General features: G+C 39.3%; 1 long non-coding RNA gene and 2 pseudogenes across 1 annotated transcript in view; 1 reads left to right on the top strand and 2 right to left on the bottom strand.

Annotated features, from left to right (window-relative positions):
- The window catches only part of LOC132539770 (uncharacterized), a 110,959-nt gene that overhangs the window by 81,825 nt on the left and 1,342 nt on the right, over window positions 1-27,792 (top strand). The gene's annotated exons all lie outside the window — the stretch shown is intronic.
- Window positions 23,307-23,421, bottom strand: LOC132539992 (small nucleolar RNA U3; annotated as a pseudogene).
- LOC107522559 (large ribosomal subunit protein uL11-like) lies at window positions 23,893-26,626 on the bottom strand (annotated as a pseudogene).

A 27,792-nucleotide genomic window follows, 5' to 3' on the forward strand; every position in this document is an offset into this window, starting at 1 on the left:
GCCTTCTATATATTTTTTTTTAACAAGTCTTGTAGAATGATGCAACTCCTTAAATTGTATGTATGTATGTCTAATTGTTTGGGGGGGTGGAATGAGAGCCTTGCACATGTGTGATGTCACTGCTCCAGACATTTGCTAAAATTTAGATATACATATAGAGAAACACAGCTGGGGAGACCACAACTCCAAAGATTTTTTCATTGCTATTGTACCTTCTGTGTGGTGCGAGGACTTGAACCTGTGTCATATGAATGGTAATGTAAACACCTTGCTTGGTGAGCTATCTCTCCAGCCAACTTTAATGTTAAAAAGCACTCAAGTGATGGAAAGGAGATGACTTTATCATTTTTAACAACTGACTATTATTCCAGTGTGTATATATAATACAGTTTTTGTCAGCTGCTCATCTAAGACATCATGTTAAGTGAGATAAGTCAAAATACTCAATGATCTTATTTATAGGTGGGACATAAGAAATGGGGACAAGGAGGGAGGACACAAAGTGAAACTTGGACGGAACCAAGTGTATTGCATCAGAGCAAATGATTGTGGAGAAGAGGGGAGGGAAGGGCTGAAGAGAACCTTGGGGTTGTTGTGCAGAATGAGAGTGTTCTGCAGAGAACTTTCACAAGGAGATGAGAAATTATATGCATGTATCAACAACTGCATTGTAACCCATTAACCTTCCAATAAAAATGATTTAAAAATACTATGCATTCTCTGGTGTGGTCCTTATCTCTGAAATGTTTCAGATCTTTTAGGAGGGTGATGCTACGGTGATCCAAACATCCTGAGGCCGACTAGATGAAATTCCTTTTGCTATATATTTTTTTAGTTTGACGAGTGAATGTTTTTCATTAGTGGTTCTATTTTCCAGTGCTGTTAATTTCCCATTGATCTGTAGAAATGTTCTCTCTTAAAATGAAATATAATTTCGGATAATGTCTACTGTTGGTTTTGGTTTTACTGTTGGGACATACCAAGTAAGTCCATTTCCTCTTTACCAGCCCCCTTGAAACAGGATAGACTGTTATCATTGATAAAATATCCCTACTTCTCACACCCGCTTGCATGGCTTTTGTCTTCTCACTTCCTGTTCAACTTCCTATGATTACATTCCATTTTTTAAAGTGTGTGTGAATGTCTAAAACAGAACAGAATATTTTAACTGTGGCCTGTCCATATGACTTTTCTATAATGTTTAGTAGTTTTGAGTAGATTCTTCAAAGCTGATTGATTTCAAGTTAGTATGGAACCTCCACTGTCTTCCAAATTCTTCTTGTATAAAATGGGGACATTGTCAGCACCTTCTTCATGCCCAGCACTTAGAAAAGAGACTGACACACTGTGAGCATTTAATGGGTGCAGACTACTCATGTCTTCCCCCAAATTGTTCTGTTAATATATCCTAGGAATTCATTAATAGCACACAGAATCAAATGGCAAATATTTATTGAATTCCTACTCTGTGTTAGATACTGGAAAATAGGAGAGTAAGACCAGCTCCATTGTTGGAAGAATTGATATTTTATCACCTTGTAAACTAATTGAACTAACAACTACAGTCCTTTCCATTTGTTTTATTTATTTATGTTTTTCTTTGGAGAGTGTAACAATTTAAAAAGTCAGTTATTTTATCATTTGTGTCAAGTGTGCACATAATTTGGAAAAGTGGATAATATATATATTTTTACAATTATAGTAAACCACAAAAGTTTCCCATTTCACTTCTCATAGCCCTTCAGGGTCCTCTTAGGAAAAACAGCATTTGCTATTCTGATACATCTTGGCACTTTCAAATATTTCTAGACTGTGATATTTCTAAGTATAAGTTTTAGATTTTTTTTCCATCAACTATTATGGTAGACAAGCATCTAACTCTCTTATCCTATCTTCCTTCCCCATACCTGTATTGCCAAAATAATGCTCTTTTGATTAAATTTCTGTGTTTTCATAACTTATCTGTGCAAATACAGTTTGCAGTTGAGCATTGTAGAATGTGATCTTTTCATATTCTAATATTAGTATGTTACCTCCCCCTGCCTTGCTTGGTTTTCTTTGTATTCACCTTCTAGTAGATACACTCCTAATAAATAAAAGGTCAGTTAACACTTCATAATCCACTAGTGTCTTTCTCTGGAATAATACTTGACTCCTTCAACCATATTTTTTTCTACCTGAGTTTAGTGCTCCCCATGCTGTATGGAGTTGTCTTGGAACTTCCCTTCACTATCAACTTTGGAATTCCCTAAGTTTTTCTTCCAATTCGTGTTCCTCATCTCTTCCTGTTTCTTGATTTATACTCGTTAGTAGATGGCATCCTCTACTAGTCAAGGCATAAAAGATCTCCTCTTTGTGATTAGTATACTAAAATTTCATTGTAGTACTCCAGGGCTTGAGTTTGTTTTCTTTCATCTGTTATGTTGGCCCTTTGTGACCCATTCAGAAATTATATCTTTCAATTTGTGTGAAATTTGCTTGAATTATTTTATTGATGAATTCTTCCTCTTGATTATCTGTTACTTCTATTTAAAACTCTTGTAGATCAAGTATTGGAATTCATGCATTGATCCACTAGTGCCTCGGCTTTTTTAATTTCTTTTTTCCCTTTCTCTATCATTACATCTCCTTAGTAGACTACCTGAACTTTTTGTTCTGATTCTCCTCTGGAATTTCATTATTGCTATTATTTTAATTACCTTCTAAATTTCTTTCTCTCTATTTTGTGACACTGAGGCCTTATGCATGCATAATACAACTCTGTGGCTAACTTTCATTTTCTTCTATTCCAGTCCATTCCACTCCCACCTCCCCTCCATCTCATCTCATCTCACCCCACCCCATCCTACCCTATCCTACTCCCCCCCAATCTCACCTCACCCCACTTCATTCCACTCTACTCTGAGAGAAAAACACCACAGCATTGCTTCACCATCCATGGAAGTTCTACCAGTGCCATGGTATTCCAGTCTGCTGTCAGGGCTCAAACTCAGGGCGTTGTGCATCATATGAGTACACCCTATAGGGTGGGATATTTCCCGACACTTTTTAAAATATAAAACTTATTTTTTTGATAGCCTAAAACATTTAAAAAAGAAAGTAATTCCCTGTTTTTATTTTAGGTTTACAAATATCTCTTATTTCTCTAAGAGAATATATATATATTTAAACCAGAGCACTGCTCAGCTCTGGGTTACAGTGGTGCCAGGGAATGAACCTGGAACCTCAGAGTCTCAGGAATACAAATCTTTTGCATAACCACTATGCTGTCTCTCTAGTCCCTTTTCCAAAGAGTATTAGTGACACTAAAGTTTGTTTTAATTCTTGTATATTTTGTTTCCTCTGAGTTATTGTTATCTATTTGTTTTGTTCTCTAGTATTCTTATTTTGAGTCTTCCTTTAATAGTTGGTAACTTTTGGATGTTTGTTTAGGGTTAAAAGAATAGAGTATTAATTAGAAACTGAGCTTATAAATGAGACTTGTTGACTGAGCTCTCTAAAGGGTGATATGAAAGCAATATTTACTTGAGGAAACTACCAGTTCAACTTTTTTCTTTTTTTAGGATTTTTTTTTAAGGTACAGATTTCATCTTTCAAGATTTCTGTTTAATAGCTTTAGTTTTTTTTTTTTTTTCTGGTCTTCTTTTGTGTGTTTGAATGTGTATGGGGGGAATGTAGGGTGTGGCTGGTCACATTCTCCAGAAGGAAAGAAAGATTTCTTCTCTCCTGCAAAGTTCCAAATATGCTGCTAGTTTTCTGGTAGTCAGTTGGGGAAATAGGATGAGGAGGGACAACTAGGAGACTCGGCATGTTATGGTTACTATATGCCCAAGTTTGTGCTACTGTAGTTCTTTCTTTTTTATTTTTTATGCATTTATTTCATTTTTAATAATATTTTGACCAAAGAACTGATCAGCTTTGGCTTATGGAAGTGCAGGGTTGGAACTTGGTACCTCTGGACCTAAGCCGTGCAAGTTTGTCCCATAGCAACTCTGCCATTCCCTGGCTCCAGCAAATTTTTAACTAGCTAGATTTTAATTAATTACTTTATTTTTATTGTCACCAGGGTTATTGTTGAGGCTTGGTGCCAGCACTATGAGCCCATTGCTCCAGGTGGATCCACTGCTCCCAGTGGCCATTTTTTTCTTTCTATTTTATTTGATTGGACAGAGAGAAATTGAGAGTGGAGGGGGAGATAGAGAGGGAGAGAAAGATGCCTGCAGACCTGTTTTACCACTCATAAAGTATCCCCCTATAGGTGGGAAGCTGGGGTTTAAAACCTGGGTCCTGCACATTGTAATGTGTGTGCTCAGTTGGGTGTGGCACTGCCTGGCACCCAAATAGCTAGATTTCTGCCTCAGAGCCCATGTGTAGAGCCACTACACCAGGTCAGCACTCTGCAAAATAGTTAGACTTCTAAGGGTCATTTCAAATAATCTGACATCGGGAGTCCAGACATCTGTAGTTAAATGAATCTAACATAGAACCAGAAAAAGTCCCATGATTCTTTTTAAAAATTATTAATTGAAGAAATATTATTTTACAAACTGTTTCAATCACAGGGGTACAGTCTTCCAGCTTTCTCAAGTAGATGCCAGCACACCTCACCCACTACCATATTGCCATCTCTCTGTACCACAGGGCACTCCGCTTCCTCTCACTCATTTCTCACCACCCCCATTTTGAGTCCTTGCCTTCAAGAGCCCCATGTCAGGATCTGAGAACAGAGACCAGGGTGTGTGTGTGTGTGTGTGTGTGTGTGTGTACACAGTGTACGTACTTCTTGCTATTTCACAATGTATTTCATTCAGTTGGGACAGTGTTTTCTAATTTTATTTTCATAAAAAATTAAACCCTCCTACTCTTGCTCAAATCCCCTTTCCTTCTAGTAGTCTCAGCTCTGTTTTTGATGTTCACAGACATTTTTATTTATTTGTTCTTTAATCTGCTTTGTTTTCTCATATTGCACATACAGATGAAATGACCCAGTAAATGTCTTTCTCCAGACTTATTTTGCTTCATTAAATTCCCTCAAGTTCCTTCTGTTTTTCTGCAACTGGCAAACTTCTCCTATTTTTAAATAGTCAAATAATATTCCACTTTGTATATATCTACCACATCTTATTTTTAAAATTTATTTTATTTTTTACATCTTATTTTTATAGTGATTTAAAATTGATTTACATGATTTTAAGGGATATAATTATAATAGGGATATAATCCCATGCAGTTCTCACCACCAGAGTTCTATGTCACTTTGCCTCCATTGGAAATTTCCCTTATTTATCCCTCTGGGAGTAAGGGCCAAAATTCTTTTTGGGGTACAGAAGGTGGGAGTTTTGGTTTCTATAATTGCTTCTCTGCTAGACATGGGCAATGGCAGGTTGTTCCATACCGCCAGCCTGTTTCAGTCTTTCCCTAGTCAGTTAGGGGTCTGGAGAGGAGAGGTTCTAGGAAGCAGTGGTGAGGTTATCTGCTCAGGGAAGTCAGGATGGAATCATAGCAGCATATGCATCATGGTGGCTGAAATGCAGTAAGATGGAAAGCAGGACAAAATGTTTAACAAACAGGAACCATAAAGTAGAAATAGAGCAGATGAAAATAAGGACTTCAGGGTAGAAAGAAAATATGAAGTCTATTTTAGGAATTTTCCTAGGAGCCTATCACATATAATTTATTTACCTATCAATATAGGTTGTTTCCATATCTGAGCCACTGTTAATAATACTGCAGTAAATATTGTGATCCACTGCTGATATAACAATTCAAAGTAATGATTTCTTATACTTGGTCATTTTTTTGTGGGTGTAATTTTACATGTTAACGTTTCTGCTTCATAGAACATAGTACACCCATGAGACATACTTTTCAGGTTTAATTTTATTTTTCTATTTTTTATTTATGATTAGTAGTAGATTATGAGATTGTAAGATTACACGGTATAGTTCCACACCACCAAAAAACTCTGGTCCCACCCTCCCTGTCATTTGTTTTTATGACAGAGGGAGACCAAAGCACTGCTCAGCTCTGGCTTATCTCAGTGCCAGGGATTGAACCTGGACCTTTATGCATGCTAGTCTAGCCCTCTAATTTGCTTATCTATCTCATCAGCTCTTTAGGTTTTTTTTTTTTAATCATTTTATTGGGGGCAAACAATGATTGACAAGACAATTGTTATCACATGATTACAATTTCTTATTTCCTCATGATATGTTTCTGTACACCACTCCCACTGCCACTGTGCACTTGTTCCTGAAAACCCCTGTCCCACTCTCCCTCTCTTTTCCCTTTCTTTCTTTCTTTCTTTCTTTCTTTCTTTCTTTCTTCCTCTCTTTTTTTTAAGGATACTCCATAATGTTTTTTCAAAATCAGTTCACCAGTTTACATTCCCACCAACATTATACATGGGTTCCATTTCTCCATGCTTCACCAGTACTTGTTACTCCTAGTCTTTTTTTTTTTTTTTTATGTAAGTCATTCTCACAAGTATGAGATGATGGATTATTATGGTTTTGATCTGAATTTCTCTAATAATGAGCTATGAACTTCTTTTTCATAAGCCAGTTGACCATCTGTAAATTCTCTTGGAGAAGTTAAATTGTTTATCTGAAAAATTTTCATTTCTTAATATAGACCTATAATGTCATTAACTTCTCTTTTAGTGCTACTTTTACTGTATCCAGTTGGTTCTGTGTCTTTATTTTCATTTATCTCTAAGCATTTCTTAACTTTCTGCTTTAAGAGAAGGATAAATATGGAATAATCCCACTCATAGACCGAAATTGAAAACTAAGGACAGAAGGGTAAACACAAAGCAAAACTTAGACTGGAGTTGGTGTGTTGCACCAAAGTAAAGCACTCTGGCGGGGCGAGGGGTGGAGTGTGGGGAGTGTTCAGGTCCTGGAACATAATGGTGGGGGAGGATCTAGGTGGAGGGTTAGAATGTTATGTGCAGGTAGGGGGGAGAGTACAGGTCCTGGAACATAATGGTGGAGGAGGATCTAGGTGGAGGGTTAGAATGTTATGTGGAGGTAGGGGGGGAGAATACAGGTCCTGGAAAAGGATGACAGAGGACCTAGTGGGGGTTGTATTGTTATGTGGAAAACTGAGAAATGTCATGCATGTACAAACTATTTTATTCACTGTGAAACATAAAACATTAATCCCCCAATAAAGGAAAAAATAGGACTAGAAAAAAAAAGAATGTAGTGTGCAAAACTGAGAAATGTTACACATGTACCAACTACTGTATTTTACTGTCGACTATAAACCATGAATCCTCCCAATAAAGAAAAAAAATCTGCTTTAATTCCTCCCTGACCCAATGGTTGTTGAGAATCATGTTATTTAGTTTTCACATGTTTAAGATGTTCCCAGGAGGTAGAGAAAGATCTCACCTGGTAGGTCTCTTGCCTTTCATGTACATAGCCCAAGGTTAAGTCCTGGCACACCACATGGGACTACTATGTCATTGGGAAGAAGATTCAGTAAGATAGTATCTTTTCCTTTCTGTCTGTCTACCTTTCTTTGTCTTTGTCTCCCCAAATGAAAAAGTCAGCCCAGACCTCACAAGGATCTGGTCACCAAATTAATTAGGTGTTTCTATTTTTTTTTCTTTGTGTGTGTGTGTGTGGTTGATTGCTAGTCTTCAAAAACTTTATAGACTTCTTCCTTTCTGTTATGCTTGAATCCCCTTTCCAAGTTTGTATGTATTGCCTCTATGAATTTAATTTTAAGGTTATCATGGAGCTTATATGTAAGGCTCTATTTTTATTGCTGTTTAGCAGATTGATTATTCTAAGGGTTCACAATTTAATCCCTCATATATATTTTTGGTGGTGTCTATATGTATATAGATATAAAGGATATAGATAAATAGATACATTTTAGTTTATTTAACTGTCTTGCCTCTAAGTGGGATTTATTTTTATGTTTATGGGAATTCAGTATTTCTTGAAAGACTACGGATGGATGACTTCTTGTAATTTTTGTCTATAAACCTCTTTATTTCTTTTTTAAATTCTGAGTGATAATCTATCAGGGATATAGTATTTTCAGTTGAGAAATCTCAACATTTTAAATATCTCATGTTACAGCCATCTAGTTTGCAAGATTTCCCACTAAGATTCCACAAGATTCCCACTAAGAAATCTATAGATAACTTTGTCAGAATTCCCTTGTCATGCTTTGTTTTTCTCCAGATGCTTTTTTTTAAATTAAGTTTTTATTTATTTATTTATTTATTTTCCTTTTTGTTGCCCTTGTTGTTTAACATTGTTGTGGTTATTAATGTCATTGTTGTTGGATAGGAGAGAGAGAAATGGAGAGAGGAGGGGAAGACAGAGAGGAGGAGAGAAAGACCTGCTTCTGAAAGACACCGCTTGTGAAGCGACTCCCCTGCAGGTAGGGAGCCGGGGGCTTGAACTGGGATCCTTACGCAGGTCCTGGCGATTTGCCCCATGTGCGCTTAACCCACTGCGCCACCGCCCGACTCCCTTCTCCAGATGCTTTTAAACAAAAAACAAAGAATTTGCAATTATGAAAATAAAGTAAGAGTGTTATGAGACAACATCAAGAAAAATAATATCCATAGCATAGGGTTCCTAGAAGGAGAAGTGAAACTTATTTGAACAAAGAATATCTAAGAACTTCTCTATCTCAAGGAAGGAAACATATCCAGACATAAAAATCTTAAAACATCCCAAATGATATAAAACCAAACAACCATGAAAATTAAAGTGGAAAAAAAAACTAAAGATAAGGACAAATCTTTGTTTTTTGTGTTGCTGGTCTCTGGGTGTTTTCAGCCGCACTGTACTCTAGTTCACTGGTTCTGTTACCTGTTTCTTTTTTTCTTTTTTTTTAAATTTTTTTATTTAAGAAAAGATTAACGAACAAAAACATAAGGTAGGAGGGGTACAACTCCACACAATTCCCACCACCCAATCTCCATAACCCACCCCCTCCCATGATAGCTTTCCCATTCTCTAGCCCTCTGGGAGCATGGACCCAGGGTCGTTGAGGGTTGCAGAAGGTAGAAGGTCTGGCTTCTGTAATTGCTTCCCCGCTGAACATGGGCGTTGACTGGTTGGTCCATACTCCCAGTCTGCCTCTCTCTTTCCCTAGTAAGGTGTGTCTCTGGGGAAGCTGAGCTCCAGGACACATTGGTGGGGTCTTCAATCCAGGGAAGCCTGGCCAGCATCCTGGTGGCATCTGGAACCTGGTGATTGAAAAGAGAGTTAAAAATTTGTTGAGCAGCTTCCCCAGAGTCACACCCTACTAGGGAAAGAGAGAGGCAGACTGGGGGTATGGACCGACCAGTCAACGCCCATGTTCAGCGGGGAAGCAATTACAGAAGCCAGACCTTCTACCTTCTGCATCCCTCAACGACCCTGAGTCCATGCTCCCAGAGGGATAGAGAATGGGAAAGCTATCAGGGGAGGGGGTGGGTTATGGGGATTGGGTGTTGGGAATTGTGTGGAGTTGTACCCCTCCTACCTTATGCTTTTGTTCACTAATCCTTTCTTAAATAAAAAATTAAAAAAAAAAAAATTCAAAAAAAAAAAAATTTGTTGAACAATCATGGATCCCAAGCTTGGATAGTGGAGAGGAAGTGTTAGGGAGGTACTCACTGCAAACTCTAGTGTACTACTGCTTTCAGGTATATATTTTGCAGTAGTTTATGGATATGTGTGCATATAAGCTCTCTCTCACAGAAACTGGTGTATATCTAGGTTATGGGACTTTGTTAGAAAGTGAACTACCTGAGATGAAATTAGAGTGTACTATAAAAGGAAAGGTCTCACCCGAGTAATGAAGCTGAAGGGTTGTCATTCCACACGTGAAGTCTCTGGACACAGTCTGAGGTGAAGCATGTTGAGGTGGCAATCGTTGCGTTGGTTAGGTTGTGATCGGCGGATGCAATATTATTTGGTTTGGTTTGGGAGATGCATACGGGAAAGTGGGCCCTATCCAAGGGTTCCAGGACTGGGGGAAGTAGGGGCTCTATAGTGGAGATGTAAGGTTCCTGCTGTCTTAGGGTTCAAAAAGACAATCGATAGTTAATGTTATCATCACATTATTTGTTAATTGGGTTAACTTTGAATAGTCCTTTTGTTATGGTTTGCTGTACAGTATCCAGTATCTTGTATATAGCTGTGCTATTGGATGCTTCTAATCTACTTGGTCTAGGCTTTTGAGAGAGTCCGCATATCAAATATACAGCCTATATATTAAAAGGATTCAGTTTGTGTTTTGAGAAACTTTGAGACATACAATTGATTTTCCCCCTCTCATATTAATTAACTACTGATTTATATGTCTACATTTTGCTAGGAGTGTACATAAACACCATTCCCACCACCAAAGGACTGTGACCCATCCCTCCCGCCCACTCCCACCCCCCACTAGCCCAGGAAGCTGCATGTCTACCCCTCACCACTGGATTTTTACTTTGGTGCCCTACTTACAATTTGATCAGGTCCTGCTTTTAGTTTCCCTTTCAGATCTTCTTAATCAACTTCTGTTGATGAGTGGGATCATCCCATACTCATCTTTATCCTTTTGACTTAGTTCACTTAACATAATTCCTTCTAGCTCTGCCCAAGATGGGTCAGAGAAGGTGGGTTCATTGTTTTTGATAGCTGCATAACCTGTTTCTTATATACCTTTGAGCCCCTCTATTGTATTTTTAAAATTTTATTTATAAAATAGAAATGCCAACAAGACCATAGGACAAGAGGGGTACAACTCAACACAATTACCACCACCTATTCCCTTGAAAGCTTTCCTATTCTTTATCACTCTGGGAGTATGGACTCAGAGTCATTATGGGGTGCAGAAGATGGAAGGTTACGTTATCTACTTATGTTGCATTTACATTTTTCCTTAGGTTTTTTTTTAATTAAAAAAATTATTTGTTATTAATAGTTTGTTCTGGCTTCTGTAATTACTTCCCTGCCAAACATGGGTGTTGACAGGTCGATTCATATTCCCAGCCTGCCTTTCTCTTTCCCCAGTGGGGCAGGATTCTGGGGAAAGAGGGCTCCAGGACACACTGGTGGGGTTGTCTGTCCAGGGAAGTCTGGTTGGCATCATGGTAGCATTTGGAACCTGGTGGCTGAAAAAAGAGTTAACATATAGAGCCAAACAAGTTGTTGACTAATCATGAACCTAGAGGCTGGAAAAGTTCAAATAAAGAGCTGGGGGATGGGAGTCTCCATTTTGTAGATAGTTACTAGTTCTATTTTAGTTATATTCCAAAGAGCCCATGATTATGATATGAAGGTGGATCTAAGTTATTGTCTGGGGAGATGATGTCATGTCTGCAAAAAGAACTAGAAAGCTGAATCAGGAAAGAGAGTAGCTCCCAGATATGGGAAAGGTATATAAATATTGTTGATTGTAAACCCCATCGATTTGGTCTGATCTGGGGCCCATATTCAGCTTATGTTGACCTCTGCATCCCTATAGATCTGAGCTCACATTCTGTGGTCATGAGCAGGAACATTCCAAACTGCTCCAATTTCAGGACCCATCTTCCTCAGGTGGAACATAAAGTTCCTTCAGAGGATGGATCATTCTCTACTCTTGTTGATCCACGTTGAGGGCAAGGTCCCATGGGGGCCCACAAAGGGGTCTATTGTGTTGTTCCTGATAGAGATGACTGGTAACAATGGAGAGAGTGATCTATTCGAGGTCTAGGCCCATCATGTCTGTGTGGAAATCTCAGGACCCCCCGAATAGGGCCCCAGCTGCTCAGCTAGCCTGATAGTGACTAAAGAGTCATCGTTAAAGTATGCCAGTCTCTTGCTCTTATTCAGCTTTTGTAGTCCTTACTTTGATAAGTTTAGCTTTGGAGTGAGTGAGGAAAGTATAATAGGAAGTAGGTCAGGAGGGTATCTAAGTCTAAGTAGACACCATTTCATTAGAAACTTTATAATGTCTTTTTAGGTCTATTTTCCTACTGGATATACTGACTCACTGCAGACTATTGTGCACTTTTGCTTTCAGGTATATATTTTGTCCTAATTTATGGATACATGTGAACATCTGCCCTATCTCATGGGACTTGGTCTATATCTAGGTTTTGGGACTTAGAGAATTAGAGAATCCTATGAAAGGAAAGGTCTCACCAGAGTAATGATGCTGAAGGGTTGACATTCCACGCCTGACGTCTATGGACATTCTAAAGTGAAGCTTGCTGAGGTGGTACTTTCATTGATTAGGTTGGGGTCAGCAGATGCAGTATCATTTGGTATGAATTGAGAGAAGCATTCAGGCAAGTGAGCCCCACCCTACAGGTTCCAGGACCGGGGGAAATATAGGCTCTATAGAGGAAGCGGGAGTTCCTGTTGTCTTAGGGTTTAAGAAGGCAATAGATAGTTATTGCTGTAATCAAATTATTATTTTTTTCTTCTCTATTTTTTAAATTGGGGAATTAATGTTTTACATTCAACAGTAAGTACAATGGTGTGTACATGCATAACATTCCCCAGTTTCCCATATAACATTACAACCCAAATTATTTGTCAGTTTGGTTAACTTTGAAAATCTCTGTTAGGATTTGCTGTATCATACACAACATCACCATAATTTATGTCCTTTGACATTATTTGTATATAGCTGTGTCTTATAGAGTAATGCCACCAGTTGCTTCTGTTCTCTCTGGTCTGGTCTCAGATTTTAAGAGAGTCAGCATTTCAAAGACTCAGCCTATTGCATTTAAAAATTTTTTTTTTTAGGTCTTTATACTTGCTTTCTGCCCTTACTGAATTACTGCAAACTATTCTGCACTTTTACTTTAAGGTATATATTTCCCCCTAACTTGTGGATACATGTGCACATGTGCTGTGTGTGTCTCATCAGCCCTGGTCCCCTGTATTGCATTTAAAAAATCATTTTACTGGGGGGGTTAATGGCTTATAGTACATTTGTTAACATGGATATTGTTTCTCATGATAAGTATCCATGATAAGTGTCTGAAAAAGATTATTACTCCCAACTTAGGTTCTACTTCATTTTAAAGTTAAATTCTTGTGTTCCTTGGTCCTGTTCTTTCTGTTTCATACTCTGTCATATTATTCTGCATTTATTGTAATTTGATTTTGTTCACTTGTTCTTATTTCATTACATACTGCTAGGACTATTACTTTAAACTCTCTTTTTAGGTACGTTATCTACTTATGTTGCATTTACATTTTTCCTTAGGTTTTTTTTTAATTAAAAAATTTATTTGTTATTAATAGTTTGTTTGAAGATTGTAAGATTACAATGTGTAGTTACACACTGTCATTTAAGTTCAGGGCTCTAGTAGGCTAGGCTAGCTTCGCAGTGGTAGACAGAGACTCAAGGACACACGCTAGGCAGAGAAGCTGTATTTATTCACGAACAACGATTCAAAAACTAACCCAAACCAATCACCACACAGATCTGTCCTGCATCCTTCTCCTACGGTGGCAGTGGTAAGAACTCTGGAAGTCCATAGGGGGCAGGGGGCGGGGAGAAGGGGGCGTGGGAAAGTAGCAGGGGCCAAACCACAATCTCCCAGAGGCCGGAGGGGTGGGGGTGAGACCAAAACCAATGTGAAGCATACAACAACACACCACACCCACCACACTCCCATCTCCCAGTGATAACCACCATAGTTCTCATAAGTTCTACAGTTTGCTTGCTTCTGTTTTGCTCAGATTTTTCTTTTTTGCTAAGTTCATGTAAATCAGATCTCTAGATTCCATGTATGAGTGAAGCCATCTAGTAGTTGTCTTTCATCTCTTTACTTATTTTACTAAGCATAAGCACCTCCAGCTCCAGCCATTTTGTCTCAAAGGACACAATATTACTTTTTTTGACTGCAGAATAGTGTTCTATGGAATTATATATCCCACAACTTCTTTTAAAATATATTTATGTACACATATATATATTATTGGAAAGAGACAGAGAGAAATTGAGAGGGGAGAGGGAGATAGAGACAGAGGAACACCTGCAGCACTGCTTCAGCACTTGTGAAGCTTTCCCTGGGAAGGTGGGGACCAGGGGTTTGAACCTGCATCCTTGCACACTGTAATGTGTGCGCTTAACCAGGTGTGCCTGGCCCCCTCCTATAACTTCTTTAGCCAATCATCTGATGATGGGCATTTAGGCTTCTTACACTCCCCTAAGATTTTATTAAATATCAATATTTGTGGTCTATTCCTGTCTCTCATTTTGTTTAGAATTACATGTTAATTTCTATGGATTGAGATAAATAGCTTTCATTCCTTAGCTTATGCTGGCCTCATATTAAGATTATAGATTGCAAGAAATAACCCTAGATTTTTTTTTGACCAGGATATTAAGGTATGTGCTGCTTTCTATTATTGATATCTCTGCACCATTTGGATGACTGTGGCTTTAATGTTGGCACAGGGTAGAAACTGGAGCAGCAGGAAGTAATGAAGTTGTTACTAGAAAGGACGAAGAGTTCATGCCCCTAAAATGTCTAGCTGGAACTGATTGGGAGATTAGCAACAAACCTCTAAATTATTTCATCAGAGCTTTCACAGTAACCTGAGGCTAAAATTGATCCCTGAATTGTGATCCAGTTCTAACCTGCAATTTTTGCAACCAACATTCTCACCACGAAGTGTAGGCAGGTCACAACAGTCTGATAACTGAACTGATGACAGGACAATCTGATAGCTGAACATTCTGATAGTTTGGGTTGCAGACAGGCTGCATTCAGAATAGTGCTGCATGCAGATAAGGTCTGCATGCAGATAAGGTTTCTCAGGGTCTTTGGGTATCCTCCATAAGAATGGTTTCCCTTTTGTTGACCTCTGTTAATCCTCTCTCTGTAGTCATGACCTTATAAGAAGAAACTACAACTGGGTCTGTTTCCAGCAACTCCCATGTACAGAACTTTCCCTCAAGTGCTTCTAGAGCCTAGGTGCTTTAAACTCTGACTAGAGCTGAAGCTCAGTGGGTTAAAGTAATTCCAGTGATAGCCCCAAATGAGGGTGGGACAGGCGTTTTGTATAACACAGAATTTAGTAATAGAGAGTATCCTGTGTGTGTATGTTTGTTGGGGTGAGGGGGGTTACAGGTAGACCTTTCAAAATTTTTTATTAGTGATTTAATAGTGATTAACAGAATTGTAAGATAACAAGGGTACAGTTCTGCACAGTTCGCACCACCAGGATTTCTTGTCCCATCCTTTCCTCTGGAGCTTCCCTCTTCTTTATCCCTCTGGGAGTATGGACAAGAATTCTATATGGGGAGCAGAATGTGGAAGTTCTGGCTCTATAGTAGCTTTTCCACTGGACATGGACATTGGCAAATTGATCTATACCTCCAGCCTGTTTCTATCTTTCCCTAGTTGGGTAGGGTTTCGTAGAGGTAAGGTTCCGGGACACATTGGTGAGGTCCCAGTCTGCCCAGGGACATCAGATCAGGATGGTGTCATAGTAGATGCAGCTTGGTGGCTGAAAGACAATAAGATATAAAGCAAATGGTTCAATAAACAGGAACCCAAAGTAGGAATAGAGCAAATGAAACTAGGGGTCTTCATGTGGAAAGAAGCTTAGGAAGTCTATTTTAAGTATGTTCCACGTGGCCCATAACTTTAATAATTTTTGCCTGATCCTGATAGCTAACATGCAGGTAAACTAAAAGTATTATCTGGTAAGATGGTGTCAGAGTTGAGAATAGGACTAGAAAGTTGGATTATAGCAGAGAGTCGCTCTCAAATATGAGGAAAGTATATAAATATCATTAACTGTTTACCCCATCTATCTGACCTAGGGCCCATATCTACTTATATTTAGCACAGGAGCCTGTGTAACCTCTGAGTTCCTGTCAATCTAAACTTGTAGTCCCTGGTCACAGCTAGGAAAATTCTAGGCTGCTCTCATTTCAGGACCAGTCTTCCTCAAGTAGCTGAGTAGGTTGATCCAGCCTTCCTTTGGAGAGTGGGGAAGATCTTATTCATTTCCCAACATGTTCTGCTAATCAGGTCTTCTCCAAAGTCTTGAACTCCACCTAGAGTTGTAGGCTTAAGCTGCCAGTCACTAGCTTCATCAGGTGTTAAATCAAAAATTGTAAAAACTGTATGATGACCTGAGGTATTGCTAATAATAAAGGTGAGGATATTTCACCCTCTGTTCCCTGATCGTTGGTTGACTTCTAGTATTACAACATCTCCCTTGCCAGCATCTGATACCTGAATTCTTGGCCTCAAATCTCTGCTTTTCAGTATCTTTTTGTTTTCTGGAAGAAGGTTCCTCAGTTGTTCACGCCTGGTCATGTGATCCACTTACTAATGCAATCTCCAGGTGCTAGGACCACCAATGGGGACCCTTCAGTCATAAAAAAATAGTCTGGCCTCACTAATGTGTCCTGGAATCTCATCTCTCCAAAGCCCTATCCCACTAGGGAAAGCTAGAAACAGGCTGGAGGTATTGATCGACCTGACAATGCCCATATCCAGAAAAGAAGCAATTATAGAAGCTAGAACTTACATTTTCTGCACCCCATAAAGAATTTTGGTCCATACTTCCAGAAGGGGAGACATGTTAGGGGAAGATGATCAGATTGCTCTGAATTCCAATTACATGAGGACCTTAAGAGAGAAAAGGAAAAAACAAACAACAAACACACAAAGCAAAACAAACAAACAAACAAAAAGCCAAGGAGGGACACTCAGAAGCAGTAGATGTGACTTAGGAAGGAAGAGAAAGCAGGGCCATAGAAAAATGCATCAATATATAAAAATATATTTTTTATTATTATTTCCAATGGAGGGAATGGGGACACAGAACTCTGGCTGTGAGAAAGGTGTGGAATCATTCCCCTGTTATCTTACAATTTTGTAAATCAATACTAAATTACTAATAGAAAGTTTTTTAAAGTTTGGCATTTCTTTTCTTACAATGCCCAGTGATATTCCAAGTAAAATCATGTTGCAATTTTTCAGACCCATCTGAAACCTGTTTTTCTTTGTGCAAATAGGAATACCTCTCCCTAAATACATATACATACATAAACACACACACACAAACACACACATATGTTCCTTTTGTAGTTTATATGGGGGACTGAATGAATCTGGCATCTTTACTGTCTGTCTTCTTGTCAAAACTCCTCCTAAATTTTTTTTTTTAATCATTAAAAAAAACTCTTATTTTAGGAATAACAAAAGGTGAAACTTGTACTGATGTGATGTTTGTACCAAAGCAGAGGACTCTGGGGAAGGTGGGGGAGGGAAGGGCAGGAGAGGCTGAAGAGATCCTTGGAGTCCTGCTGTATGATGATGGAAAGACCTAGGTTGTGGGTGAGAGTGTTCTATAGAGAACATTCACAGGGAGGTAAGAAATTGTATCCATGTGTACCACACCTTAAACCATTAACCTCAGGAATAAACACATGGACAAATAAATAAACCCTCACTTTTTTCTTATACTTTCTGGAAGATTCACTCTGTTTTATTATTTAACTTTTACTGAGCTTTTCATCTCTGCTGTTATATGTTCCAAGGACCTCTTTTTAAAAATAGTGCCAAAAACAATAGATGAAAAATGAAAAACAATAGTGCCTTGGGACTGGGTAGTAGCAACACCAGGGAGAATGCACATGTTACCATATGTAACATCTGAGTTCAAACCTTTGGTCCCCGCCTGAGTGGGGGAAGGTTCACAAGTGGCAAAGCAGTGCTACAGTGCTTCTTCATTCTCTTTGTTTCTCTCTTCCTGTCTTTCATCCTCTATCAAAACAGGAAGAAGAAAACAGATGCCCCAAACAGTGGTATTTTGCAGGAGCTGAACTCGGCAATAACAGTGGTGGTCATAAGCCAACAAATAATCCTAGTGTCTTGAATGAATACTATATCATCCTTTCCTGCTCTGAGGAAATTACTATTAACTTACAATATTTTTCTAATATTCCACTCATTTATTTACTTCCCCCTGAATTTTTTCCTTCTATAAATTTGGTTTATTGGTTTCTTTCAAGGATGTGTATTTACTCAGAAATCTTGGTTTTTTTTTTTTTTTAATATTTATTTATTTATTCCCTTTTGTTGCCCTTGTTTTTATTTTTTATTGCTGTCGTTATTATTGTTGCTGTTATTGATGTCATTGTTGTTGGAAAGGACAAACAGAGAAATGGAGAGAGGAGGGGAAGACAGAGAGAGGGAGAGAAAGATAGACACATAGAGACCTGCTTCACCGCCTGTGAAGCGACTCCCCTGCAGGTGGGGAGCCGGGATCCTTCCGCTGGTCCTTGGGCTTTGTGCCACCTGTGCTTAACCCGCTGCACTACAGCCCGACACCCGAAGTCTTGGTTTTTGTTTGTTTTTGAGAAAGAGATATGGAGAAGGGAGGGACGGAGGGGGAGAGAGAGAGAGAGAGAGAGAAAGAAAGAAAAAGAAATTGAGAGAGATTCACAGCATTGACTCTTCTTTCAGTGCAGTAGGGGCCAGGTTTGAAAGTGGTTCACAGACATGGCAAAGCAGTGCACTATCAAAATGAAGTATTGGCTGACCCTTGGTTACTTATTGTTAAGGGAGAGACATTTAAATGTAGTTAGGAAATTTTGTACATATGGAGCTTATTAGCTGGTGGGCTTTTCTGAAGTGAGATTTGACAGGTCTCTAATTCTTTCCATTGGAAGATCTTTAAATATTAGTTTATATGCAAGGTATATGACAGGCGTCTCTTGGGACATTTAGTTTTCCCAGAGAAAAGTTGTCCTGTCTCCTACCCAGAGTATATAAACTCACCTTCTAAGTATTCTGACAGCTGAACCTTGAAAAGGTTTGCAGGTATTGGTGGTGTACATGCATACCTGCATGAGTGTCTCATTGTCCAGTTCTTCTTCTTCTAGCGTTTGCCCTTTTTCCATAGCCAGTCAACAGCATCAGGTTGAGCCTGATGTAAAGTTTTGAGACCTCCTTTGAATCTGGAGAGGTGGCAGTCGTTGACTATGTGGGTCATAGTCTGTCTGGAGCCGCAGGGGCAGTTCGGGTCATCTCTGGCTCCCCAGCGATGGAACATAGCGGCGCACCGGCCATGGCCTGTTCGATAGCGATTGAGGAGGGCCCAATCATAACGTGTCCAGTGTGACTTTTTCACTAATCTCCTTGTTGTCTGGTATTTCACTCTGTCCACACCTGTGAATGAAGTATCAAATTTAAATTACTTTGGCATCGTAGGGTAGTTTTTTTAAGAATTATTTTCATAATATCACTTCAATGAAAACGAGGGAGTTATAAACACAAATCTTTAATTCTTTAAATGGAACTACAAATTCCACTTACTAACTTCAAATTCTAGCCAAGTCATGTCTTCTCTCTGAATTTGTAAAATTGTTTACATGAAACCTTACTCCTCTGCATCTTACTTACTCTGAAAGGGGGCATATTGGGATTTTGATTTTTGCCTTTCATGAGTCAGAGAATTTGGGTATTGGTGTTGGGATTCTGAATTATGAGTCGACATATCAACTTCTTCAGGTAGTTGTGCTCAAGAGAGAAGAATCTGACATAGGAGTAAGTAAACCTGTGTATGTGTGAAGGCACAATAGTTATAGTGGCAGCTGCTGTGTTTTTTTTTAATTTTTATTTATAAAATGGAAATACTGACAAGACCATAGGATAAGAGGGGTACAATTCCACACAATTCCCACCACCTGAACTCTGTATCCCATCTCCTCCCCTGATAGCCCTCCTATTCTTTATCCCTCTGGGAGTATGGACCCAGGGTCATTATGGGGTGCAGAAGGTGGAAGGTCTGGCTTCTGTAACTGCTTCCCCGCTGAACATGGGTATTGACAGGTCAATCCAAACTCCCAGCCTGCCTCTCTCTTTCCCTAATGGGGCAGGCAAGGTTCTGGGGAAGCGGGGCTCCGGGACACATTGTTGTGGCCATCTGCCCAGGGATTCTGATCTCACACTGCAGCCTCTTGAATTCTTTTCATGGGGGTCCTCTTATTCCTTGTACATGCCTAGAGAGCTGTGCTGACACTATTGCTCTGTGCTTTACTCTGTTCTCACAGATCATCAGTTGTCCCTTTCTACTGGAGCAGTTTTCTTAGCTTTTCCTTCTTAAAGTCCTACATGCAATCAGTACTCTAGAGGTCATGACCTAATTATGATATAGTGGACAGTGAAAATAATTCACATTGGGCAATCACATACCCTTGCTATTGTTGAAATGGGAGTAGAATTTTATCTATGTATATGAAAGACTAAATATATAAACAAAGGCCTAAAAGAATAAATGACTTCAAAACTCTACTTGGATATTTTAGAACTTAATGAATGGCTGCATTCTTTGAATTACTTCATTCACTAAAAGTCTCTAACCTAGTCACCAATCAAGAGACTGCCACAAAATAGTCCTTTGCTAATTCTTAGTCATACTATGAATTTGAAAGTAATTAAAAAAATTTTTTTTAAATTCTCCCATCAATTACATTAAAGAATAAAGGAGGTTTTCACTAACTTAGAGTGACAGCCATCCTGTTAGTTCAGAATGACCCATATTGGCAAGTAGATTTTAAGGGTTTCTTTTGAGTAACTAGTGGACACTTTAATGGCTCGTGAGGAATTTGCTTCCTGTTCACATCCAGAATCCAGGAAGCTTGTTTGACGTCAGTACCAAGTTGGAGTACTATGGGGCAAGGTAGGAGCAGGGCCCTAGTCAAGGTTGGCAGGAGTCCTCAGTTCCTTATGCTATCTCCTTCGTGTGTCTGTCTGTCTCTATTTAAAATCTAGGAGGAAAAGGAAAGTTGATTTGTCTTAGACTTGAGTGTATTAAAAATTATCTGCTGAAATAACAGTTTTTTATTTTTATTTATTGTGAGTTTCCAGGGAATGAATTCAGGGTTTTCATTACTCTATACACTGCTGAAATAGCTTTATCTGATTGTTCTATTGTATATTTTTATGAGAGAAAGAAAAAAAAAGAGGGGGAGATGCCAAAGCATCACTCCATCATTCTTGGAGTTCTACCTTATTGTCCTTGTTGATCTCATGTGGTATGGGGTATGTGGAATGGCATGTGTTCAGCCATCTCACCCATCAGGATATAGGTCACATTTTTTTAATACTAAGGACAGACTACTTGTGACTCAGAAGTTGTGTAGGTGGGAGGTGGGGTTTTTATGACAGTTCTTAGGAAGTCAGTATACTTTCACCTCCATAATTTTCTGCAAACTTGCTTTGCATTATTTATTTATTTATTTATTCCCTTTTGTTGGCCTTGTTTTATTGTTGTAGTTATTATTGTTGTTGTTATTAATGTCATTGTTGTTGGACAGGACAGAGAGAAATGGGGGGGGGAGACAGAGGGAGAGAGAAAGAGAGACACCTGCAAACCTGCTTCACCGCCTGTGAAGCTACTCCCCCACAGGTGCGGAGCCGGGACTTGAATCAGGATCCTTACTTTGGTCCTTGCACTTTGTGCCACCTGTGCTTAACCCACTGCACTACTGCCCAACTCCCTGCTTTGCATTATTTTTTAACTGTGTAAATGATCAGTGAATTTTTAAAGTATGCGGAAATGAAATTTATAGGTTTCATTTCCAGGGTTTTATTTATCAATGTTGTGTTTGAAATTTAAGATGTTGTAAAACCCTCTATTACTATCTTGCAAAATTCCACTATTATGCCATCATCATTAGCTAATGTGTTTTTTAGCCACAGGAATAAAATTTTTCTCCCAATAATACTACTGGAATTTTTATTTATTTATTTATTTATTTATTTCTTTATTTATAAAATGGAAATACTGACAAGACTATAGGATAAGAGGGATACAATTTTACACAGTTCCTGCCTCCTGAACACCGTATCCCTTCCCTCCCTTGAAAGCTTTCCTATTCTTTATCACTCTGGGAGCATGGACCCAGGATCATTATGGGGTGCAGAAGCTGGAAGGTCTGGCTTCTGTAATTGCTTCTCAACTGAACATGGGCATTGGCAGGTCGATCCATACTCCCAGCCTGTCTCTCTCTTTCCCTAGTGGGGCAGGGCTCTGGGGAGGCGGGGCTCCAGGACACATTGGTGAGGTCATCTTCCCAGGGAAGCCAGGTTGGCATCATGGTAGCATCTGGAACCTGGTAGCTGAAAAACGACAACATATAAAGCCATATTGTTGACTATCCATGAACCTAAATGCAAGAATATTGCAAATGAGATTTGGAGTCTCCATTTTGGATAAAAGTAGTAGGTCTATATTAGGTATATGCCAAGGGGCCCATGACTTTACTAGTTTTTGCCTGAGCCTATCAGCTAACATGCAGGCAGACCCAAGGTATTATCTGGGGAGATGGTGTCAGAGTTGGAAAAAGGACTAGAAAGCTGCATCAGGGAAGAGAGTAGCTCACAAATATGGGAAAAAATATATAAATAACATTAACTGTAAACCCCACTGATTTGATCTGGTACCCATATTCATTGTAGGAGCCTGTGTAACCTCTACATGTCTGTAGGTCTGAGCTCTCATTCTATGATCATGGCTAGGAACATTCTAGGCTGCAGTAATGTCAGAACCCATCTTCCTTGAGTGGTAGAGTATGTTGCCCAACCTCCCTTCAGAGAATGGGGCTGACCCTACTGTTGTTGATCCACAATGAGAGAAAGGTCCTATAGGGGCCCACGAAGGGGCCCATTATGTTGTTTCTGATGCAGATAACCAGTGACAGTGGAGAGAGGGCTCTGTTAGAGGTCTAGGCCCATCATGTTTGTGTGGGAATCCCAGGACTCCCTTACTTGGGCCCTGTGTGATGGGGTGGCATGGTAGTGACCAAAGAGCCATCACTGAAGTATGCCTCTCTTGCCCTTATCCACTACTGGAATTTTTAATGTCCTTAAAACATTTACCTTTTGAATGAAGGATAAAGAAAACATATTTTACATATATTAATATATTCTTTCTAGCTCAGGGGAGAACATTAAGTTTTTTTCTGTTTTATTTATTTATTTATCTATTTTTCTTTATTGGGAGATTAATGGTTTATAGTTAACAGTAGAATACAGTAGCTAGTACATGTGTAACATTTCTCAGATTTTCATATAATAATTCAACCCCTCTAGGTCCTCCTCTGCCATCATGTTCCATGATCTGAACTGCCTCCTCCACCCCCAGAGTCTTCTACTTTGGTGCAATACACCAAAAAACCAAAAACCATTAATTTTAGTCATGGTGAGATAAGTGTTCCTTCATGGATATTGATGGAATGGAAGGTGCAAAAAAGTTGAATTTTACTTCTAGGCACTTGAGCAAAACAATCTGGGTTTCAGGACAGATTTATATAGCCTGAAGGTCACCTTTCAGAAGTATGCTAGCTAATGGATGTCTTTTGTGGGAGCAGGTAGGAGAAAGTAAAGCAGCAAGAATTCTAGTAACAAACTATAGAAATGATCCCTGAAAGTATACTCTTGAGAATTCTATAGCATATGCATTGCTGTGCTTACTTATTTTTTCTTTCTTTTTTTTCTTTCTCTTTGTTTCTTTCTTTACTCCTCTCTTCCTTCTACTTCTTTTACAATTTCAGATAATCCTTTATTGAGGCATCTTCCTTCGTAATTTTTTTTTTTTTTGCCTCGAGGGTTATCACTGGGGCTCAGTGCCTGCACTACAAATCCACAGCTCCTGAGGTCATTTCCCCCATTTTGTTGCCCTTATTATTGTTATTATTGTTATTGTTGTTATAGCTGTTGTTGTTGTTGTTGTTGTTGGATAGGACAGAGAGAATTCGAGAAAGGAGAGGAAGACAGAGAAGGGGAGACAAAGACACCTGCAAACCTGCAAAACTGCTTGTGAAGCGACCCACTTGCACTGTGGTTCTTGTGCTTTGAGAGGAGTACACTTAATCGCCTGCACCACCGCCCAGCCCCCTCCTTTGTAATACTTAACTAGTTAGGCATTCCACAATGCCACTGTTGTTATCATCTATGATATCATGAGGGTAGCAGCCATCAACATTGCAGCCCACAGATTGAACCATCCCCAGGGTTTCTTTGATGGTCCCAGAGATTTGTCTAAAGATCTGGTGCCTCATTTATTAGGAATGTTAACAATTTCATCAAAAGTGATGTTTCCACTGTGCTTAATATTTTTTTCCTTTCCTTTTTATTTATTTATTGATAAAAAGGGAACACTGACAAAACCATAGGGTAAGAGGGGTACAATTCCACACAATTCCCACCACCAGAACTCCATATCCTATCCCCTCCACTGAAAGATAGTTTTCCTATACTTTACTTTAATCTTCTGGGAGTATGGACCCAAGGTCATTGTAGGATACAGAAGGTGGAAGGTCTGGCTTCTGTAATTGCTTCCCTGATGAACATGGACATTGACAGGTCAATCCATACTCCCAGCCTGTCTCTCTCTTTCCCTAGTGGGGTGGGGTTCTGGGGAAGTGGAGCTCCAGGTTTTATTGGTGGGGTTGTCTGCCCAGGGAAGTCTGGTTGGCATCATGCTAGCATCTGGAACCTGGTGGCTGAAAAGAAAGTTAACATATAAAGCCAAACAAATTGTTGACTAATCATGAAACTAAAGGTTGGAGTAGTGCAGATGAAGAGTTGGGGGGGGTGTGTCCGTTTTGTAGATAGCTAGTGGGCATATTTTAGTTATATTCCAAAGGGCCTGTAGCTATACCAGTTTTTTTTTTTTTTTTTTTTTTTTGGTTTTTACTCTGAGCCTGAAATCTGATATGCAGGTGAATCCTAGTTATTGTGTGGTGAGATGATGTCATGGCTGGAAAAAGGACCAGAAAGCTGGATCAGGGAAGAGAGTAGCTCCCTAATATGGGAAAGGTGTATAAATATTGTTGACTATCAATCCCATTGATTTCATCTGATCTGGGGCCCATATTCAGCTTAGGAGCCTATCTGACCTCTGCATGCCTTTAGATATGAGCTCACATTCTGTGGTCATGAGTAGGAACATTCCAAGCTGCCCCAATATCAGGACCCATCTTCCTCAGGTGTAGCATAGATTATGTTGTCCATCCTCCCTTTGGAGGATGGATCATTCTCTACTGTTGTTGATCCAAGTTGAGGGCAAGGTCCTATGGGGGCCCACAAAAGGGTTCTGTTTTGTTGTTCCTGATAGAGATGACTGGTAACAATGGAGAGAGGGACTCATTCGAGGTCTAGGCCCATCATATCTGTTTGGGAATCTCAGGACTCCCCAAATAGGGCCCCAGCTGCTGGGGTGGCCTGTTAGTGACTAAAGAGTCATCGTTAAAGTATGCCAGTCTCTTGCTTTTATTCAACTTTTGTAGTCCTTGCTTTGATAAAGTTAGCTTTGGAGTGATCAAGGGAAGTATAATAGGAAGTAGGTGAGGAGGGTATCTAAGTCTAAGTAGACACTATTTCATTATGGACTTCATACTGACTCACTGTAGACGATTGTGTACTTTTGCTTTCAGATATATATTTTGCCCTAATTTATAGATACATGTGAACATATGCTGTATCTCATGGGACCTGATCTGTATCTAGGTTTTAGGACTTTGTTAGGAAGTGAACCTCCTGAAATGGAATTAGAGAATCTTATGAAAGGAAAGGTCTCAGCTGAGTATTGAGGCTGAAGTGTTGACATTCCATGCCTGACATCTCTGGACACAGTCTGAACTGAAGCATTCTGAGGTGGTACTCCTTGCATTGATTAGGTTGGGGTTAGCAGATGCAATATCATTTGGTATGAATTGAGAAAAGCATGCAGGAAAATGAGCTCCACTCTAAAGGTTCCAGGACTAGGGAAATATAGGCTCTATAGAGGAAGCAGAAGGTTCCTGCTGTCTTAGGATTTAAGAAGACAATAGGTAGTTACTTCTATAATCACATTGTTTGGCAATTGGATTAACTTTGAAATATCCCTTTGTTAGGATTTGCTGTATCATACATATCACCATAATTTATGTCCTTTGACATTATTTGTTTATAGCTGTGCCACCAGTTGCTTCTGTTCTCCCTGGTCTAAGCTCTTAAGAGAGTCAATATATCAAAGACTCAGCCAATGGTCTGTGCATTAAAAAGTTTGAGACATTCAATCAGTTTTTCCCCTCTCGTATTAAATAGTGATTTATATGACTACAGATTAATAAGAGTGTACATAAACACCATTCCCACCACCAGAAGTCTGTGTCTCATCCCACCCATCCCTACCACAGCCCCATGAAGCCGAACATCCACCCTCACCCTCAACCTAGGGTTTTTACTGTGGTGCCCTACTCCAAGTTCAGTCAAATCCTCCTTTGAGTTTGTGATTAATATTTTTCTGCTTCTTTCTGTTTCTTTGTGGTTCCCTCAGGGCTTTTATGATGAAGGCAGATGTAGAAGGCACCACCTCAAACTGGGTTTGTCAGTGCTGGATGGTCAGTTTTACTGTCATCCTCAGACCCTTCCAATCACCAGTAGTCTTGGCAAAATGTCATCACCAAATTTTTTTGGAGGCAGGCCAAACAGCCCAATTTTGGGGGCTAAGGTTGAAGTGGCACTGACTTCCCAACTGGTGCATCTCAGGTACACAACTTTGATCTCACTGGGGTCAAACTTTGGTGGCATGCTAGAGGTAGTTGTTGTCGGATGAACCCAGATTCTGGATGACCAAAGAATGTTGCACCTTGGCCTTTTCCGAGCAAAAAGCCCAAAGACTTATTTTTCTTTATTAAACTTAAAAATATTTTATCTATTTATTAATGAGAAAGATAGGAGGAGAGAGAGAAAGAACCAGACACCACTCTGGTACATATGCTGCCAGGGATCGAACCCAGGGCCTCTTGCTTGAGAGTACAATGCTTTATCCACTGAGCCATCTACTAGACCACAAGACTCATTTTTCTTTATGCAGTCATTTATCATGGAAAATGACAGTTATACACAGTAGTGGAGAGATTCACATAATGAACCACAATTGTGAAATTTTGTTTTTAACCTAATGTCTTCATCCTGATTTGAGGGAAAAACCAAGTGTCGTTGTAATAAATCCTTACAAATGTAGTGGAACTGAAAACCCACAGAAAGGACATATTTCCTCGACTGCCTAGATCTACTCCTTGTCTAACAAAAACCTGCAAGAAATAAATGGCATTTTAAACAACAGCCATGCTTCCAGACTTTTGGCAATGCCTTGTTTCTTAGGATTCATATGGGTTCAGTAGCTTTTAAAGTAGGCTCATGGAGTAAACCTGGCTCTCTGACTTCACCATATCCACTGTGTTAAGGAAGGTGTAAATTTAGTCAATGATAGTTGTCACATCATGAAAGGCAAGTGCTGAAAAGGTACATGTGACAGGTTCATGATGATCTGGGAAAAGCTATCAGATGAGCGATATGCTTGACTCATGGGCCTTAAAAATGCTTGTGTCGAGTGATATCTAATGGAAGTAGGGGCTGCAGTTGCAAATTGCCTTCAAACCCCACCCTCCAAGCTCCATTTACCTTCCCTTTCTAGCTTTTAATTATAGTTGTTCCACAGGGCAAAGACTGTACATTGTTTTTCTGTCTGTCTTCCTCTTGTTGTTGTTATTGTTGCTCTTCTTTTTCTTCTTTTGAAGGAATGTCAATATTTAATTTACCACATGGAAAACCCTAAAACCCCCCAGGGCCTTCCAAAAGTAGATAGAATTAGTCAGTAGTGACATTTAAGGGTTTTTTCCCCTCCTTCTCCCCCCCCTTCTCAGGAATGACAAAAGTTTTTCTTCTTTCTACTCAGTAAACGTATCTCCCTTGAGGATTTTCACCTTATGGAAGAAAGACATGGTCAAATTCTATCTTAGATTTACTGGACCCTATTTTAA

This window comes from Erinaceus europaeus, chromosome 8 (genome assembly GCF_950295315.1).
Source record: "Erinaceus europaeus chromosome 8, mEriEur2.1, whole genome shotgun sequence".
In the NCBI taxonomy this organism is placed as follows: Eukaryota; Metazoa; Chordata; class Mammalia; order Eulipotyphla; family Erinaceidae; genus Erinaceus; species Erinaceus europaeus.